The following is a 17,297-nucleotide window of genomic DNA, read 5'->3' as shown; positions in this document are numbered from 1 at the left end:
CAAGGAGATGCTCTGTCCCCACTGCTGTTCTGCATAGGCCTGAACCCCCTCAGTGAGATCATTAACAAGACTGGCTACGGATACCGACTACAGAACGGAGCAGTTGTCAGCCACCTCTTGTACATGGATGACATCAAGCTGTATGCCAAGAGTGAACGAGACATCGATTCACTGATCCACACTACCAGGCTATACAGCAATGACATTGGAATGTCGTTCGGACTGGAGAAGTGTAGTCGGATGGTAACAAAGAGAGGGAAGGTAGTCAGAACTGAGGGGATTGAACTACCAGAAGGCAACATTGCAGACATAGAGGACAGTTACAAGTACTTGGGGATCCCACAGGCGAATGGGAACCATGAAGAGGCCGCTAGAAAAGCTGCAACCACCAAGTACCTGCAGAGGGTCAGGCAAGTCCTGAGGAGTCAGCTGAATGGTAAGAACAAGATCCGGGCCATCAACACGTACGCCCTGCCCGTGATCAGGTACCCTGCTGGGGTAATAGGCTGGCCAAAGGAGGAGATAGAAGCCACTGACATAAAGACAAGAAAGCTCCTTACCATGCATGGAGGGTTTCACCCCAAATCCAGCACCCTGAGGCTGTACGCTAAGCGGAAGGAAGGGGGCCGGGGACTGGTGAGTGTCAGCACCACAGTCCAGGATGAGACAACGAACATCCAAGAATACATTAGGAAGATGGCCCCAACTGACCGAGTGCTCAGTGAATACCTCAGGCAGCAGAAACCCAAGAAAGAGGAGGGAGACGAGGAACCATCATGGAAGGACAGGCCCCTGCACGGTATGTACCACCGGCAGATAGAGGAGGTGGCTGATATCCAGAAATCCTACCAGTGGCTGGACAAAGCTGGACTGAAAGACAGCACAGAGGCACTAATCATGGCAGCACAAGAACAAGCTCTGAGCACAAGATCCATAGAGGCTGGGGTCTATCACACCAGGCAAGACCCCAGGTGCAGGCTGTGTAAAGATGCCCCAGAGACAATCCAGCACATAACAGCAGGGTGCAAGATGCTAGCAGGCAAGGCATACATGGAACGCCATAACCATGTGCTAGCATCTTGCACCCTGCTGTTATGTGCTGGATTGTCTCAGGGGCATCTTCACACAGCCTGCACCTGGGGTCTTGCATGTTGTGATAGACCCCAGCCTCTATGGATCTTGTACTCAGATCTTGTTCTTGTGCTGCCATATTTACAGTGCTCCACCCCTCGGGTAGAAACAGGGATCTCAAGTTTCCTGGTCTTCAGTCAATTTTTTGGTCTTTGTCACACTGAACGGCAGAATCATCTGCCGTTCAGTGTGACAAAAGAGTGCACCACAGCCCGGCACGCCATCTCGTCATGCTCAATAATGCATTCAACCATCTTCTGAAGATGTCAGGTCTTAGTGCAGTGGCTGAAGTTTGAGGTGTAGAGAGTGAAGAGGAAAGGGGAGAGGACGGTCTCTTGTGATGCCCCTGTGTTACCCATCACCTTGTCAGACACCTTGTATTGAAGATGCATTCATTGTGGTCACTCTGTCAGGTAATCAACAATCCAGGACCATCAGTGGATCGACTAGGTCAAGCCGATTTAGGCAAATAATGGCTTGTGTTGTGGCTAAGACTAAATAAATTATATAAAATTATATACAGAGTCTTTGTAGTCCTACTATTCAGTGGTTTATGTAATTTTGTGAAAGAAATGTAGGTTACCTTGTAATGGATTCAGTTTGTATAATGATTACAGAGCTCTTCAGCAAAGAACAACTGTTTGAAAAATATTCTGTTGGTTGTTAAGGCAGTTATAGGGTTAATGTCTCTGTGTGTTGATATTTGTATGTGTATATACACGTTTAGGACTAAGTCCCTATTTAGTTTGACACTAATAATCACGGTGGCACGGTAGTTAGCACTGTTGCTGCACAGCAAGAATGTCCTGAGTTCAATTCCACCATCAGGCTGGGGTCTTTCTGTGTAGAGTTTGCATGTTTTCCCCGTGTTTGCATGGGTTCTCTCTCTGGTTACTCCGGCTTCCTCCCGCAATCCAAAAACATGCAGTTAGTGGGGATAGGTTAATTGGTCAATCTAAATTGCCCATAGGTGTGAATCTGTGAGTGAATGTGAGTGTGAATGGTTGTCTGTGTCTCTATGTGTTAGCCCTGCGACAGACTGGCGACCTGTCCAGAGTGTACCCTGCCTCTCCCCCTATAACAGCTGGGATAGGCTCCAGCACCCCCCCGCGACCCTGGAAAGGATAAGTGGAAGCGAATGGATGGTCTAATAATCTGTCTGGCACCCTGACAAAGCCTAAAGAACATTTTTCACTCAAAATGAACTGAAGAAAGTACGATTAAATTAAAACTGCAAGCAGCGTTATGAGGGCCGTCGCACCCCATCGCGTCGAGCCACGCCCAACACCTAAAAACAGCATGTCCGATCTGATGTCACATTGATGGAATTCATGCATTTAACCACCTGCTAACATTTCATCTCATTCAATCATGATTATAGTCGTCCCACCAGGTGGCGCTCTAACCATTACTAACAAATGGCATAACAAACATTTCCGAGCTTGAGTCTCATCATACCTGCGACCTTTGGGAGAGATTGGACATTGTGTTTTGGAGTGACAGCAGATTACTGCTTTTTGGCGAGTGATTGAAACTCCACGTGCCGCTATGAACACCCCGTTTCCCTGAACGTAAAAAGCTTCGCAATTTGACATCACAAAGGTCTTTAGATTCCACAAACAGGAAATCGCGTCAATCTGATGAAATCCCTTGGAGGAGTTCGTCAAAGAACGGTGCCTGAAAAGAGGGGAAAATGTCACCAAAATTACACATTAATTTTAAAATTGCTGACTTCCTGTTGGATTTGGGATGTTGCTCCAGGAGACTTTTTTCATCTCCTATAAGCTTCCCAGGTTTCAGACTCATACATAAAACACAGAGCAGGGGCTGATGTTTTGAAATTTTGTAGGGGGTGCTGTAGAGCCATTTTGCGCTATTCAAGGAAAGTGACCACATAACAACAAAACCTTCATCACATTGAAGCTGTGGGCCAAATTTCAAGACTTTTTAAACTTTTCAAGGCCCTAAAAAGCCACTTCATTGTTCATGGTGAACCGCGTTGCCACCAGGGTGCGCCGTTCAGTTTAAACTCGCAATTTTCGCACTGAAGCATCATGATGGTAATATTCACTGCTTTTGAGGTGGCCACGATGAACCTGTGAAAATCAGTACAACAAAATTAAACCCATGACATTTCCTGTTGCCACTAGGTGGCGCTCTGCGTATTCCTGACAATGGGCACATCAATCTGTTCAGGGCGGGTCTGACATCATGCCTGTAAAGTCTGGTACTGATCAGACTGGATTTCATAGAGTTATACTATATTGTTTCTTCATGGCGAGACATAGAAATTCGCCATGCTGCTGGGGTCACACCCTTTCGCAAAAAGTCACAGTTTTCACTGTAACCCAAGGCCAACTCCTTAAGGCTTTCCTGGAGAAATTTGAGGTTTCAGATGTCACCCATCACAATACTGTACCCCAAAGTGTAAAACATGACATTTCCTGTTCCCACTAGGTGGCGCTGTCCCTGATTTCAAATTTGGCAGGTGAAATAAGTTCAGGGTAGGAGCCTTATCATATGTGTGCTCTTTCGTCCAGAGCAGACAATGTATGACAGAATGAGAGGCAATAAGATTTCATGGCGAAATTCGCCGTGGCGCCACGGGCTCACCGTATCATGAAAACTCAAAAGCTCCGCAATTTAACATAGCCCAGGTGTGTAGTTGACACTGACCAAAGATGAAGCTTATATAACCAAATCCCAAGGAGGAGTTTGAAAAAGTTCGAGGCATGGAAATGGCAAAATTAGAGCCAAAATGTCACCTTCACTTCTAAATTGCGGACTTCCTGTTGGGTTTGTGTCAATGGGCCCAATGACTTTTTTGTTTGTCTCGGCATGATACACATGTGTGCCAGATTTCATAAATGTAGCTCAAACGATGTGGTCATAGGGCTGCATTTAACAAGGCATAGGTGGCGCTCATATGTAAAACCATTAAAATACAAAATTTTTCACCAGACCTGGCACGCGTGCAAAATTTCATGAGTTTTTGAGCATGTTTAGGCCCTCAAAAAGGCCCTTGTTTTGCCTGAATAATAATAATAATAATAATAATAATAATAATAATAATAATAATAATAATAATCAGAAGCAGAAGAAGAAGAAGAAACGGAGCAGATACAATAGGGCCTTCGCACTCTCAGTGCTTGGGCCCTAATAAATTAACCCTTGTGTGGTGTTCATATTTTTGTTACTCAGCCAGTGTTCATGGGTCTGGTGGACCCGCTAGAGTTTTGGCTTTCCAAATTAACACTATCAAACAATTTTATGTTAAATTACTCAACAGATGTTTACTTCATCCCAATTACAAGCCATATGAACAGTAAACATGGTTAATTTTTTCCCTTTACCTTTGTTAGATCACATTTATGAATTAATATGTGTCTCATTTTTTTTGATTTTTTTTTATAAAACGTTATAAAAAAATAAATCAGTTATAATCAAGTGGAGTGAGTGGAAAGACAACACATTTACACGTGAAGCAATATGTTTCACAACTAAATGGGATCAGCTGTTCATCAATGGTGACATTAGGCCCAGGTTTGTAAAACAGGGGGAGGTGGCGCACACACTTATCCCACACTGTCCTGATGGCAGCTAGCTTGTCTCTCTGCCGTCGAGCTGGTCTGTCGTCTCGGTTATCAAAACGGATAATCCTGGAAATTTTGTGGAAGTTTTCCAGAGACATTGATGCACGGAAAGGTTCGTGCCGGTTTCTGCATCCCACAGGATTCTGTGGATTCCCCTTTGGACCTGAAAACTCCTGCAAGGATAAGAACCCCAAAGTAGGCCTGCAGATCAATTTGGTCCATCTCCTTCCACCTCTCTCCAAAAACACACCTTCCTTCTAGATTACTGCAATCCAGAATAATTTTCTGGATGGAATCTGGGATGAAAAGCTAAAATGAAGACTTGATGTCCTGCACATGAGTAACTGTCAGCCGTGTTGGCCCTGGCTTATCACAGTAACAGCTCTGCAGGGTGGCTCATTTCTTGGGCAAGAAGACAAATTCAATTTCACCAGTTATTGACATCCATATTTCTTCACTTGCTGTCTGGTGGGCTTGTTCTGGTCCTGGAGCTGGCAGCAGATGGGGTACTCGTCTTCGTTTTGTTACTAAATGGTGCTCAACCTCATCCTCTTCTTCAAAGTCACTGTCAGACTCTGAATTTTCAGAAATGTGAAATATTCTGAAACCTCTTTGTCAACATCATCCTCCGAAGCCCCTCTCTCTTCCAAAATCAATTGGATGGCCCTCGCAGCAGATAATCTTTTGCCATCTTGATCAGTTGTGATAAAGAACCACACTGGTAAAGTCTTTTTTATAGTATTATGCCCCTAATTTGCAGGTGGGACAGGGTATGAGAAAATAAAATTTGGATCCCTCAAGAAAGAGGGTAAAATGTGCGGGAATGTAAGAGCAGACGTGTTGATAGTTGAATTTTCAACAATGTTGCAACTTTGTGCGGGAACGGAAGAAAACACTATCAGCAGCACCAGAAAGGAGGAAGACAGAGTGTGGGAACACAGGACCTGCACTTTCAACACTTTTATTAGACCTGGGTCCAGTGGACCCGAACACCTTGTATGTAATGTAAATGTGTGGGGGGAGGTACAGTATGAGGTCATTGAAAATTAGTTCGGATTTATGTTCTTCACAGAAAATAAGCCAAAGCCAATGAATTTCAGGTTGAAAAAATAATTAATTGTTTAATTTTTCTTTTGAGAAAAACTGAAAACGGGTCTCACAGACCCGAACACCATACAAGGGTTAAATAAGTGCTCACAGAGAATTATATAGGTTTTAATATGTGGTGCTAACAAGATATAATTCTATATATAGATATAATAATTTCAGAGACTTGTCATGGCACACATGAAGAGCAACCTCCCCTGCTCACTTGACCTGCTGCAGTTTGCATACTGGCCAAACAGGTCGACCGAGGTTGCTATTTCCACTGCTTTCCACCTGTCCATTTCCCACCTGGACAAGAAAAACGCTTATGTCAGAATGTTCTTTAGTAGACTTTAGCTCAGCATTCAACGCAATATCCCCCTGAAAACTGTTTGACAAACTCAGCAAGTTGGGACTGAAAACCTCGCTTCAGAACTGGATATTAGACTTCCTGCCAGAGAGCCCTCAGTCCATCCGAATCAGCGACAACATCTCCAGCACCATCAGGCACAGGAGCTCCTCAGGGCTGCGTTCTTAGCCCTCTTTTGTTCACCCGTCTGACACATGACTCCACCGCCCTACATAGCTCTAACCACATCATCAAGTTCACTGACGACACAACCGTGGTTGGACTCATTAGCAGTGATGAGTCAGTGTACAGAGATGAGGTTCAGCAGTTGACGTTCTGGTGCAGGGAACCCAGGAGATGATCGTTGTCTTCAGGAAGACTCGCTCCACTCACACACCACTCAGCATCCACGGTTCCATAGTAGAGGAAGACTCCAAACACGCTCTGCTCGTTCGCTCCTTTCACATTTGTCTTCAGCACTCTCGCCCACTGCACTCCACGACACTGCCAGGGAAACTGATCCAGGAATAAGGACAGGTCCAGGAGTCTATGCACAGGAGAACTCCGGTTGGAAAAAACTAAGAAATCACACAAAAAACTGAGATTATCAGAGCTGTATTAACGAGGATAACTCAACGATCCAGCAAAGACGTCTTCTGAGCACTCAGCTAAAATAGCAGCCCAGGAGTACAGGTAATCAGGCAGATCCACAGTGGCCCTTTGGTGGCCCAGAGGTGCCAGAGGTTGTGTGTGTGTGTGTGTGTGTGTGTGTGTGTGTGTGTGTGTGTGTGTGTGTGTGTGTGTGTTTATTTGTAATTATATGCATTTCTTGAAATGGAGCAGGAGCAAGACCACAACAAAGACTAAAGTGATTGCAGCAGCAGTGATGAGAATCATACACCAGGTCCATTTTATATATTATGGAAAAAATGGTGGATTAAGAAGAGAAAACACTGTATCCTGTAAAATACTCATCTTGTGTGCTCTGAAGCTGACCAAAGATTGCTTCATTTTGAGCAACACTCTGCCGCCGTATTTCTACTGCATGAAGAACAAATGACATCTTAGTTCAGACCACTGAATCTGAGATATCAAACTGATGTTGATCAGACACACTTGCACATACCTGACATTCTCAAAGTAGGAATAGGAACAAAGAAACCAATTTCCAAAGGAAGATGCATACAGATGAAATTATCATTAGTTTCTTTGAAGGATTAGTAATTTCTAAACTACAAGTGGAAGATCTAGGACTTAGAGTGAAAAAAATGGAAGAATTATTGATTTGGTTTCTAAAATTTGAAGCTGTAGGGATTAGGATTTCTTTTAAAAGCCAGGAGAATTAGTCATCTGGATAGAAGGAATGGCCATTATATTAATCAGTTACCCAGTCACACTTCTATGTCCTCTGCTGACATCACCCTCTAACACCATTGTCTATTAGCAAATCAGACAATCCATATTGGAGGCATCAGTGATTTAGAATGTATAATTGGAATGTCTAGGGACTGGAATAAAAATGATCAAAGGATTATCTGTCTGTGTTCTATAATTGGAAGGACGAGGGATTTTGATGCGATCGAAGCTCGAGTTGGTAGTTTGTCTTGTAATTGGAAGGTTGCTGGTTCGAGCCCCAGCTTATACAGTCTTGGTCATTGTGTCCTTGGGCAAGACACTTCACCTACCGCCTACTGGTGTTGGCCAGAAGGGTCGATGGCGCGATATTGGCAGCCTCGCTTCTGTCAGTCTGCCCCAGGGCAGCTGTGGCTACAACTGTAGCTGCTTCCACCAGTGTGTGAATGTGAGAGTGTCACGATCTGAGGGGACAGACCGTGCGGTGGTGTGTGTGGTGGACCAACTCCCTGTCGGCATTGTCAACACAATAGTTCATGGTAGGATTACACATAAGTCCATAGCTGAATTCAGAGTCACATAAAGAGGCAGACATGCTCATGGCTGGCCTAACAGTCTGCAACTGAGAAGCAGTATCATCAGAGCTCACATTCCTGTACATTTGGTCTTGATCACTGTCTGCAATTCCAACATCAGGGAATACAGTATTAGACTCCACTACAATCTGCACACGGGGGCAACACTCTGTCTCGGCTGTACGAGCTGGCTGCGGTAGAAAACAGTCTGAGGCGGAGAGAAAGCTCACGCGGCCCTTGGCCATCTTTGATGTTTCACAATCATTCCCAGGAGGCTCAAAAGCAGACTTTACAGTCGACGTGTGAACCCCTTTCACTGTCTCCTGAACCTTGGCTTCATGTGGTGCGGCTATGGGAGCAACACTAGAAAAAGTCCTGAATTCTACAGAGCCAAGAACATGGTCTGTGATTTCATTGTGCGCTTCTTCAAAACAGTTACACACAGTCCTTTCATTATCACAACACGACTCTGACTGGCCCTCAGTCTTAACCAGAGTTAGGTCGGCCACAGCATGGATGTCTATTAAATCATGATTAATGGTAGAGCAGTCTTTGGCACCAGTTTCTTCGTAGCTGGGCCCACAAAAGGGCACTCCACTATATCAGGCTCATGAGATGAAAAAGCACAGTCACTCACCTCCGTTATAAGAGGAGTCTGGGACAAAACTAGGACGGGTGCTGACTAGACAGCTGCTGCCCCCACCTGGGAATCAGATGCGGGTATAAGGTCGAGCAGTGTCACAGCCGCCTTGGAAGTGCACCCAGAGTCCTGAACATGCAATTCAAGGGGTGCTAGCAGAGGGGCAACAACAAAATTAGATCTTAACTCTTCAGAGACTTCAGCACAGTTCAAACAGTCTTTAGTTGCTCCTTGAGGAAAGCTAGACAGTCTCTCTTCAGACTTAGAAAATGGTTTAAGCAAAGTTTCAAACCTGGCATGAGGTGGCTTGGTAAGTGTTAAATTGTCTGAGGTAACAGGATTTAATTCTTGATCTCACACACACACACACACACCTAGGACTGCTCGCTGATGATTTCAACACATTAAATTGAAATTCATATGATACAGAATACTTTGAGTCTAAACCTTTACTCCCAGCATCTTTCATTATTTCAGAAAAACCCACCGACTGCAGGTTCACTGTGTGAGACTTAACGTCCTCATCACTAGTTAACTCAGAAAAACCCTTTGATTTGGTAGGAAGACACAGTACAGAAGTACAACGGTTGGTGGCTGCAAATAATGGTGGGTTAGTTATCACAGTGTTGCACTTTACAGACAATCCGTCCTGTACTGCGCTAAAAACCCCTGAAGAGCTGGGTGCTAGGTTAGTGTCGGCGGATACAGACACATTTTCATCAACGGCAACATTAGAACTGTTGATCGTAGTACCAGATTCAGACATTGTCGGCTCAAAGCTTGCTGTACCAGGGTTAAACAACTCTAGAACAAGACACTTATTGTTTGCATCAGTACTACATTCAGGTTCAGAAGTCATGACGCCGAGGACACAGTCATCTTTATTGCTGTTATGATTGTTAACCGGTTCATGGATGCTGTAACCTGCCGAATCAGCCAGGTCACAGTCAGACAAGAAATTTTTATTCACAGCAGCCCCTGAAACACTCTCCTTTGACTTGAGGTCTTTGGCTATGGGGCTAGATACAACGTCAGAAACTGAGTCAGTGGTACTCACCACTGGATGGCTGATGGAAGTTAAAGCCTCAGATGGCATTAACTGAGGGACCTCCTTAGGCTGAGGCTCAGAGTGCCGGCGGCGAGAGTACCGCTTCTTTCTATCCATGGAAGCGGGCGGGGTGAGGGCAGGGCTGGACTGGGACAAAAAATCAGCCCGGGCATTTTGACTAGAGACCGGCCCACCAGGATAAAGATTGAAAATGTGACGTCATTCGGGGTAAACCGCAAAGGATTCTGGGAACTTGTGGCAAGAGGTACTAGCGCACGCAGGCTTTCAATTGAACTCAGTTACACAGCGATAAAAAGAAACCCAAAAAAATGGCAAGAAGCTGCTGTATTATTAACTGCAATAGCCGGTCGCATGACAGCCACGGAAGCCGACGGGTAAAGAGATCTTTTTTTTTTTTATCGGATTACGTCGTTGAAGAGAAATTTTTTAAGCCATGTTTCCGAAGTAAGAGCCGACGGATGGTCTGGATATACCAAATATAACGTCTCAGAACACTCCAGCTCACATGTTAGTCTGCTCCAAGCATTCCCACAAAGGTCAGAGTTTTGTAGTCGTTAATAGGTCATTTTTCATAACATAATTGGTGATATAGGTTACAAGCAAGTCTGGCGCTGAACAGAAATTGTCGCGCTATGCTCCTTTGTTTATTGTGCATAAATAGTGAATTGTCCTGACACAATATTGCGTTTCGCTTCTGTTATTACCATGGTACATTGACAAAAACATATACTTTTATTCACAGGAGAAAACAGTTGTTTTGTATCACTAATTGTCCAGTACGATTACAGCATACAATATTATTGTCACTGCTACATTTCTGTGATGCTACCAGAAATTATTTCCACTACTAATTAATTGCCGTTGAGCTCAAAGGTTATATTAATAAACAGTTAACGAATGTGTATTTATGAAGACGATTTGTGAGACTGGTAAACTTACCTTTGTTCGTACGATGGTCTTTCGTTCTACACGGTGCATTTCAAGGTCCTCTACCCATCCGTCGGTAAACTGTACCTGGGCTTGTTGCAGTGACCCGAAGTTACTAAACTTCACGAGTGTATGCACTCACTCCAAGAACCGTGTAATTATAAATCTGAGCGTGGTGAAAGTGAGCAGCACGCTGACGTCTTTTGTCCACTCTGTGTGCTCGTAAGGATCTAACCCTTTCACTCCTTTGATTTTTTTCCTCATATCTTTTCTTTGTCTTTTCGTCAAGTCTGTACGGACCGGCATTGTTCTCCTTTTGTTTTGTACATTCCAAAGAAAAAACAAGAAGGTATTGGAACCGGAGAATGAATGTTTTGCGGTGCTGCAAATGCTTGCATTTGATGCGGTACTTGGATTGTTTTGCCACTAGTTCCCGGCATGCAATGCGCGAAAATCACTTGATTGATAAACAAGGGGGAGGGTGCATCCGGCCTCCTCGGCTGTAATTGGTCCAGCCCAGAGTCGATCATGACCAATTGGCCAATCCGACACCTTTCATTATATATACCCTTCCTAAAAAAAAAAAGAAAATCCATCGGCCCATAAAAACAAAAAATCGCCAGCGGCCCACCGGGCATATGCTCGGTATGCCCGATGGCCATTCCAGCTATGGGTGAGGGGTAGAAGTCCCTGGCAGCTCCGGGGACCCCGAGAGCTCCTCGAGATCGACATCCAGGACCCCCACAGCATCCTCGTGATGCTCCGTGGAGGGCGAGACAGGACGTAGCAGTGCGCGACGGCGGCGTGAACGCCGCTTCCTCTTTGAAGCGGCTGTGGACAAAACTTGACTTTCCATGGCGACCGGCTCCTCGTCCTCCAACCACATCCGTGCTAGAAAGGCAGCAGGAGACGAGTAGTCCGATTGAGGCAGCGAGGGTGGGCGGCAGGTGCGAGGCGGGCCGGTTGGCGAGAGCTCCTCCTCGGGGATGAGCCAGGGCTTCCAACGGAGCTCGTCCTCGCAATACGCCCGTAATACCTGCTGCCGCTCCTCCTCACCGAAGTCAATAGCAGCTGGGATCTCCTTGAGCTGCGTAGTGCAGTCAGGCGGTGGCGAGGATGCGGAAGACAATGGAGCGTGAGCCGAGGGTGTGTCGGCGGTGAGCCTCACCGTACCGACTCTGACTGCTTCTGGCTCACGAGGCAGCGGGGAAATGGAGCTACAGCATGGCTCTGGCGAGGGCTCACGCACACAGGACAGCTGCTGTTGCAGGCGGAATTGGAGAGTGGAGACGAGAAAGTCAATGATGAGGGGATGCAGCTCCTCCCATAACCAGGGGAATACGGACACGCATACCCCTACTTGGCGGACTAACTCTTCCCGTTCCTCCTCTCTGGAACACTGCAGCCACTTGCCGCATAGCGACTACACTGTTCGAATGATCTCCTGCTCTTGTGTCGCTGGGTCCGGCATGGTTGCGTCGTACTGTCACGATCTGAGGGGACAGACCGTGCGGTGGTGTGTGTGGTGGACCCAGGTGCGAACACAAGAGAGTAGACCGGAGTAAACCTAAACTGAAAGCGAGCCTTTATTGTGGCTGATGACAGGTCTCAACACAAAGCAGAAACACCGTGACTAAACTGAACCTAAACTAAACTGGGAAACAGATACTGATAAACTAAGGAGACTCAGAAAACCATGACGATGGTTTTCTGAGCCAGACTGGCCGGCCGTGAGGACATGGAGGGTGGGAACACAGACGACACAACACAGACTGTATGAAACACAGAGACTAAATACACATGAGGGATGATCAGGGGAAGTGGCCACACATGGGAGCACAGCTGACACACATGAACCTAACGACAGGACAGGAGAAGTGAAACTGAATACACTGACATTGAATACAGACTTTCAAAGTAAAACAGGAAACATGGAGACATGACATGAACTAAACATAACCACGCAGACATGACGCATGAACCAGGGAGACTTAGTACAGGGGGAGATGACATAAACAACTAAGGAACAAAGGACTAAACAGCAATCTCAAAATAAACTAGATGAGCTAAACTAGGGCACAAAAGAATACAAAAGATACATAAAACTCAAACACTGGTATGGGCAGAAATCTGTGCCATCAGAAACTGAATTTGAATAAGTTCAATTTGAATTTGAATTGCTCAGATTGAATCTGAATTGTAACTTGAATAAATGCTTTTGAAAACTGAATTTGAATTAGTCTAATTTGAAATTGAATTTATGGTTTGAAAATGAATTGATTTGCTTTGAAACTGCATTTTATCCTTTAAAAATTCAGCTCTCGAATAATTTCAGTTTCACTTCTCACCATTCAATTTCAGTTCCAAAATTCAGTTTTTTGAAACTTACATCCGGTTCCGGTTCAAGCGCAGATTAATAGAACTACGTTTTACTAGCGGACCGAAAGTGTTACTGACGGGAATCTACAGCATCTTGAGCTGAATTAAGACTTCAGAAGGCCCCTGGGCCTGCGGCTCGGTTCACTCTGGCACAGCTGGCTGCCGGCAGAGCCGGCGGGCACGCCGGTGCAGCCCCCTCTAGCTTCTGCTCAGTGGCTACTGGGTGACGCATCGTCTGGGGATCCCCAGCCCTTCCCATGAAGGTGGCACGGATGCCCCTCTGGTGGTCCTCCTTGGGCTCTCGCACTCTGGGGCCTCTGGTTGTCTGGGGCCTGGATCTCCTCCATGCCTGCTTCATGCCCTGGGGGACGGGGCTATGGCTCGCTACATCTTGCAGACCATTACATGTGGAAACCATTTGAATACAAGCGTGCTGATCCACACAGGTATGCACACGGGTGTTCACTGCTTGTAGACTTAAATTACACCTTTCTTGGCTGCTACTTCGAAGCACATTGTGCGCTGTCTGTCCTGCGTGCTGCACAACAACATTGAATATTTAGTATTTACTGCTGTTTACACTTAGCTAGATTAATGCAATGGTGTTGTGTTTAGTATGTTGCTCTGTTTTTTTGGGTTTTTTTGCTTGTTTTCTATTCTTCTCTCAGCAGGTGATCCAGGAGATTTTTATTTTTTTTCTCCCCCCCTTTCTCACTGTCCCTCTCCCCTTCTGTTTTTCCTTTCCTTCTTCTTTCTTTCTCCCTTTCCTATCCCTCACTCATGTCTGTCCCGTCTGTAACATCTGAAAATAAAATATAATAAATAATAAAAACAAAGATTGATCAAATGGACCAATACGGCAATGCCACGATGATCCATTTGGCAAAGTAAATCCATTGGGTATCCTTGTTGGTCTTCAGACAACAATTCTGACGGCTAAAGAACCAAATGGGACAGGCCACAAAAAAAAAAAAAAAGACTTCAGAAGTCATTCGTCATGTCGAATGACCAGCGGATAAACTCTCAGGTTGGTAATAAATGTATTACATGTATAAGAACAAGCGTCATGTTAACAAATGATAGCCGTACGGTAACTGTTATGCTTATTGTAGCTGTTAGCTAAAAATGCAAATTTAGCGTAGTTTGCCTTGAATTCAGCTTTGACAAACAAATATGATCGACTGTTTCTAGTAGAATTCCAAAGTTGTCATCTTGGACCCTCTCAGAGTACCCCCTCTGTATGCTTGCAGAGACCCCTACAGTAGGGAAACATGCAAAACGGTGCCCAAACCTTTGTATTTTAGCTTTATTTATGTCTTACACAGCATCCCAACTCTTTAGATAACGTAATAACTTTAGCTAAAGTGAATAGTTAGTCTAATTCATCAAATCAAATCAAATCAAATCACTTTTTATTGTCACATCACATGTGCAGGCACACTGGCACAGCACATGCGAGTGAAATTCTTGTGTGCGAGCCCCACAAGCAACAGAGATGTGCAAACACAACAACACAAACGAGCAAAATACAAGAATGGCCAACCTGAAACTAATAAATATATGTACAATATATAATAGTGTATGCATTTCTGGATGTGTATACTAAATATTTTCCTACGTGTGTGTGTGTGTGTGTGTGTGTGTGTGTGTGTATACACATTTTTACAAATTAAATAGTAAAAAAAAAAAATAAATAATAATAATAATAATAAAATATATAAAATATACAGAGTTGAATATGTGCAAAACAAGTGGCATTTATATACAGTGCATAATGTTGAAGTTCCAGTAGTGAAGCTGAGGTGTCTATGACGTGTTCAGCAGTCTGATGGCCTGATGGAAAAAGCTGTCTCTCAGTCTGCTGGTACAGGACCGGATGCTGCAGAACCTCCTTCCTGATGGAAGCAGTCTGAACAGTTTATGGCTGGGGTGACTGGAGTCCTTGATGATTCTCCCCGCTTTCCTCAGGCAGCGCTTCCTGTAGATGTCTTGGAGGGAGGGAAGCTCACCTCCAATTATCCGTTCAGAGCACCGCACTACTCGCTGGAGAGCTTTGCAGTTGTAGGCGGTGCTGTTGCCATACCAGGTGGTGATGCATCCAGTGAGGATGCTCTCAATGGCACAGTGATAGAAGGTCCTGAGGATGCGGGGGCTCATGCCGAATCTTTTCAGTCTCCTGAGAAAGAAGAGGCGCTGCTGCGCCTTCTTCACTGTTTTGTTTGTGTGTACTGACCACGTAAGATCCTCAGCCAGATGTACTCCAAGGAACCGGAAGCTGCTCACTCTCTCCACAGCAGCGCCGTTGATGGTGATGGGGGTGTGTACTTCTCTGCACCTCCGGAAGTCCACTATCAACTCCTTTGTCTTTGCGACGTTGAGGGTGAGATGGTTGTCTTGACACCAGTGGGTCAGGGCGCTGACCTCTTCCCTGTAAGCCATCTCATCACCGTTGGTGATAAGACCCACCACTGTAGTGTCGTCCGCAAACTTCACAATGATGTTGGAGCTGTTAGTGGCTGTGCAGTCGTAGGTGTAGAGTGAGTACAGGAGAGGGCTCAGTACACACCCCTGTGGAGCACCAGTGTTCAGTGTGATGGGGGATGAGGTGATGCTGCCCAGTCTGACCACCTGGCGTCTGTCAGACAGGAAGCTAAGGATCCAGCTGCAGAGGGAGCTGCTCAGTCCTAGATCCTGCAGTTTCCTGTCCAGCTTCGAGGGAACGATGGTATTGAATGCTGAGCTGTAATCTACAAACAGCATTCTCACATACGTGTCTCTCTTCTCCAGGTGTGACAGGGCAGTGTGTAGTGTCAGGGCTATGGCATCATCAGTGGACCTGTTGTGGCGGTATGCAAACTGTAGAGGGTCCAGTGAGTCGGGTAGTGCAGAGCAGATGAAGTCCCTGACCAGCTTCTCGAAGCATTTGCTTACGATGGGGGTCAGGGCTACAGGTCGCCAGTCGTTCAATGAGGAGATGGTGGAGGATTTGGGTACAGGGACGATGGTGGCCATTTTGAAGCAGGCTGGGACTACAGACAGAGAGAGGGAAAGGTTGAAGATGTGCGTGAACACTCCAGCCAGCTGAGCCGCGCATGACTTGAGGACGCGGCCGGGAATCCCGTCCGGACCAGTAGCTTTGCGCGCGTTCACCTTCCTGAAGCACTTCCGCACATCCTCCTCAGACACCACGGTGCGCACACTGTCCGGTCTCATGGTGTTCGCTGCGTCGAATCTAGCGTAGAATACGTTTAGATCCTCACACAGAGAGGCCGTGGTCTGCGGTGTGCTGGTTTTCCCTCTAAAGTCTGTGATCGTGTTTAGTGTTTAGTCCCTGCCACATACTCCGAGGGTTGTCAAACTGTTGCTCCACCCTGTCCCTGTACTCACGTTTGGCTGCTTTGATCGTCTTCCGGAGTTGGTAATGTGCGTGTTTGTAGTCCGATGTGTTCGCGGAGGCAAAGGCGGTGTTCTGTGCCGCCAGTTCCGCGCGAACATCTCCGTTAATCCAGGGTTTTTGATTTGGGAAGGATTTAACTGTTCTGGATGGGACGACATCTTCCACGCATTTCCTGATAAATCCACAGACTGAGTCTGTGTATTCATCAATGTCTCTGGCGGCCACGTGAAACATTTCCCAGTCCGCGTGATCAAAACAGTCCCGCAGCGCAGACTCCGATTGGTCCGTCCAACAGTGCACCGCCCTCCGGGTTGGAGCTTCCTGTTTCAGCTTCTGCCTGTAGGCGGGCAGGAGCAGGATGGAGCAGTGATCTGATTGGCCGAATGGGGCGCGGGGGAGGGCTTTGTACGCATCCCGGAAAGAGGTGTAACAGTGGTCGAGTAGCCGGTTTCCACGTGTGTTAAAAAGGATGTGTTGATGGAGTTTTGGTGAGACTTTCTTCAGGTTTCCCTTATTAAAGTCTCCGGCTGTGATAAACGCTGCCTCTGGGTGTGCGGTTTCCTCGCTGCTGATCGCGCTGTACAGTTCCCTGAGTGCACGGTTGGGGGAATGTAAACAGCCGTAATAATCACTGCTGTAAATTCCCTCGGTAGCCAGAATGGCCGGCACTTAATCATCAGGTACTCCAGGTCCGGTGAGCAGAAGGATTTGACCGGGTGCACGTTCGCATAATCACACCAGCTGTTGTTGATCATGAAACACACACCACCGCCTCTGCTTTTCCCAGTAAGATCCTGT

Source organism: Aulonocara stuartgranti, assembly GCF_965226115.1.
Source record: "Aulonocara stuartgranti genome assembly, chromosome: 20".
Lineage (NCBI taxonomy): Eukaryota > Metazoa > Chordata > Actinopteri > Cichliformes > Cichlidae > Aulonocara > Aulonocara stuartgranti.
This window is presented reverse-complemented; position numbering follows the sequence as displayed.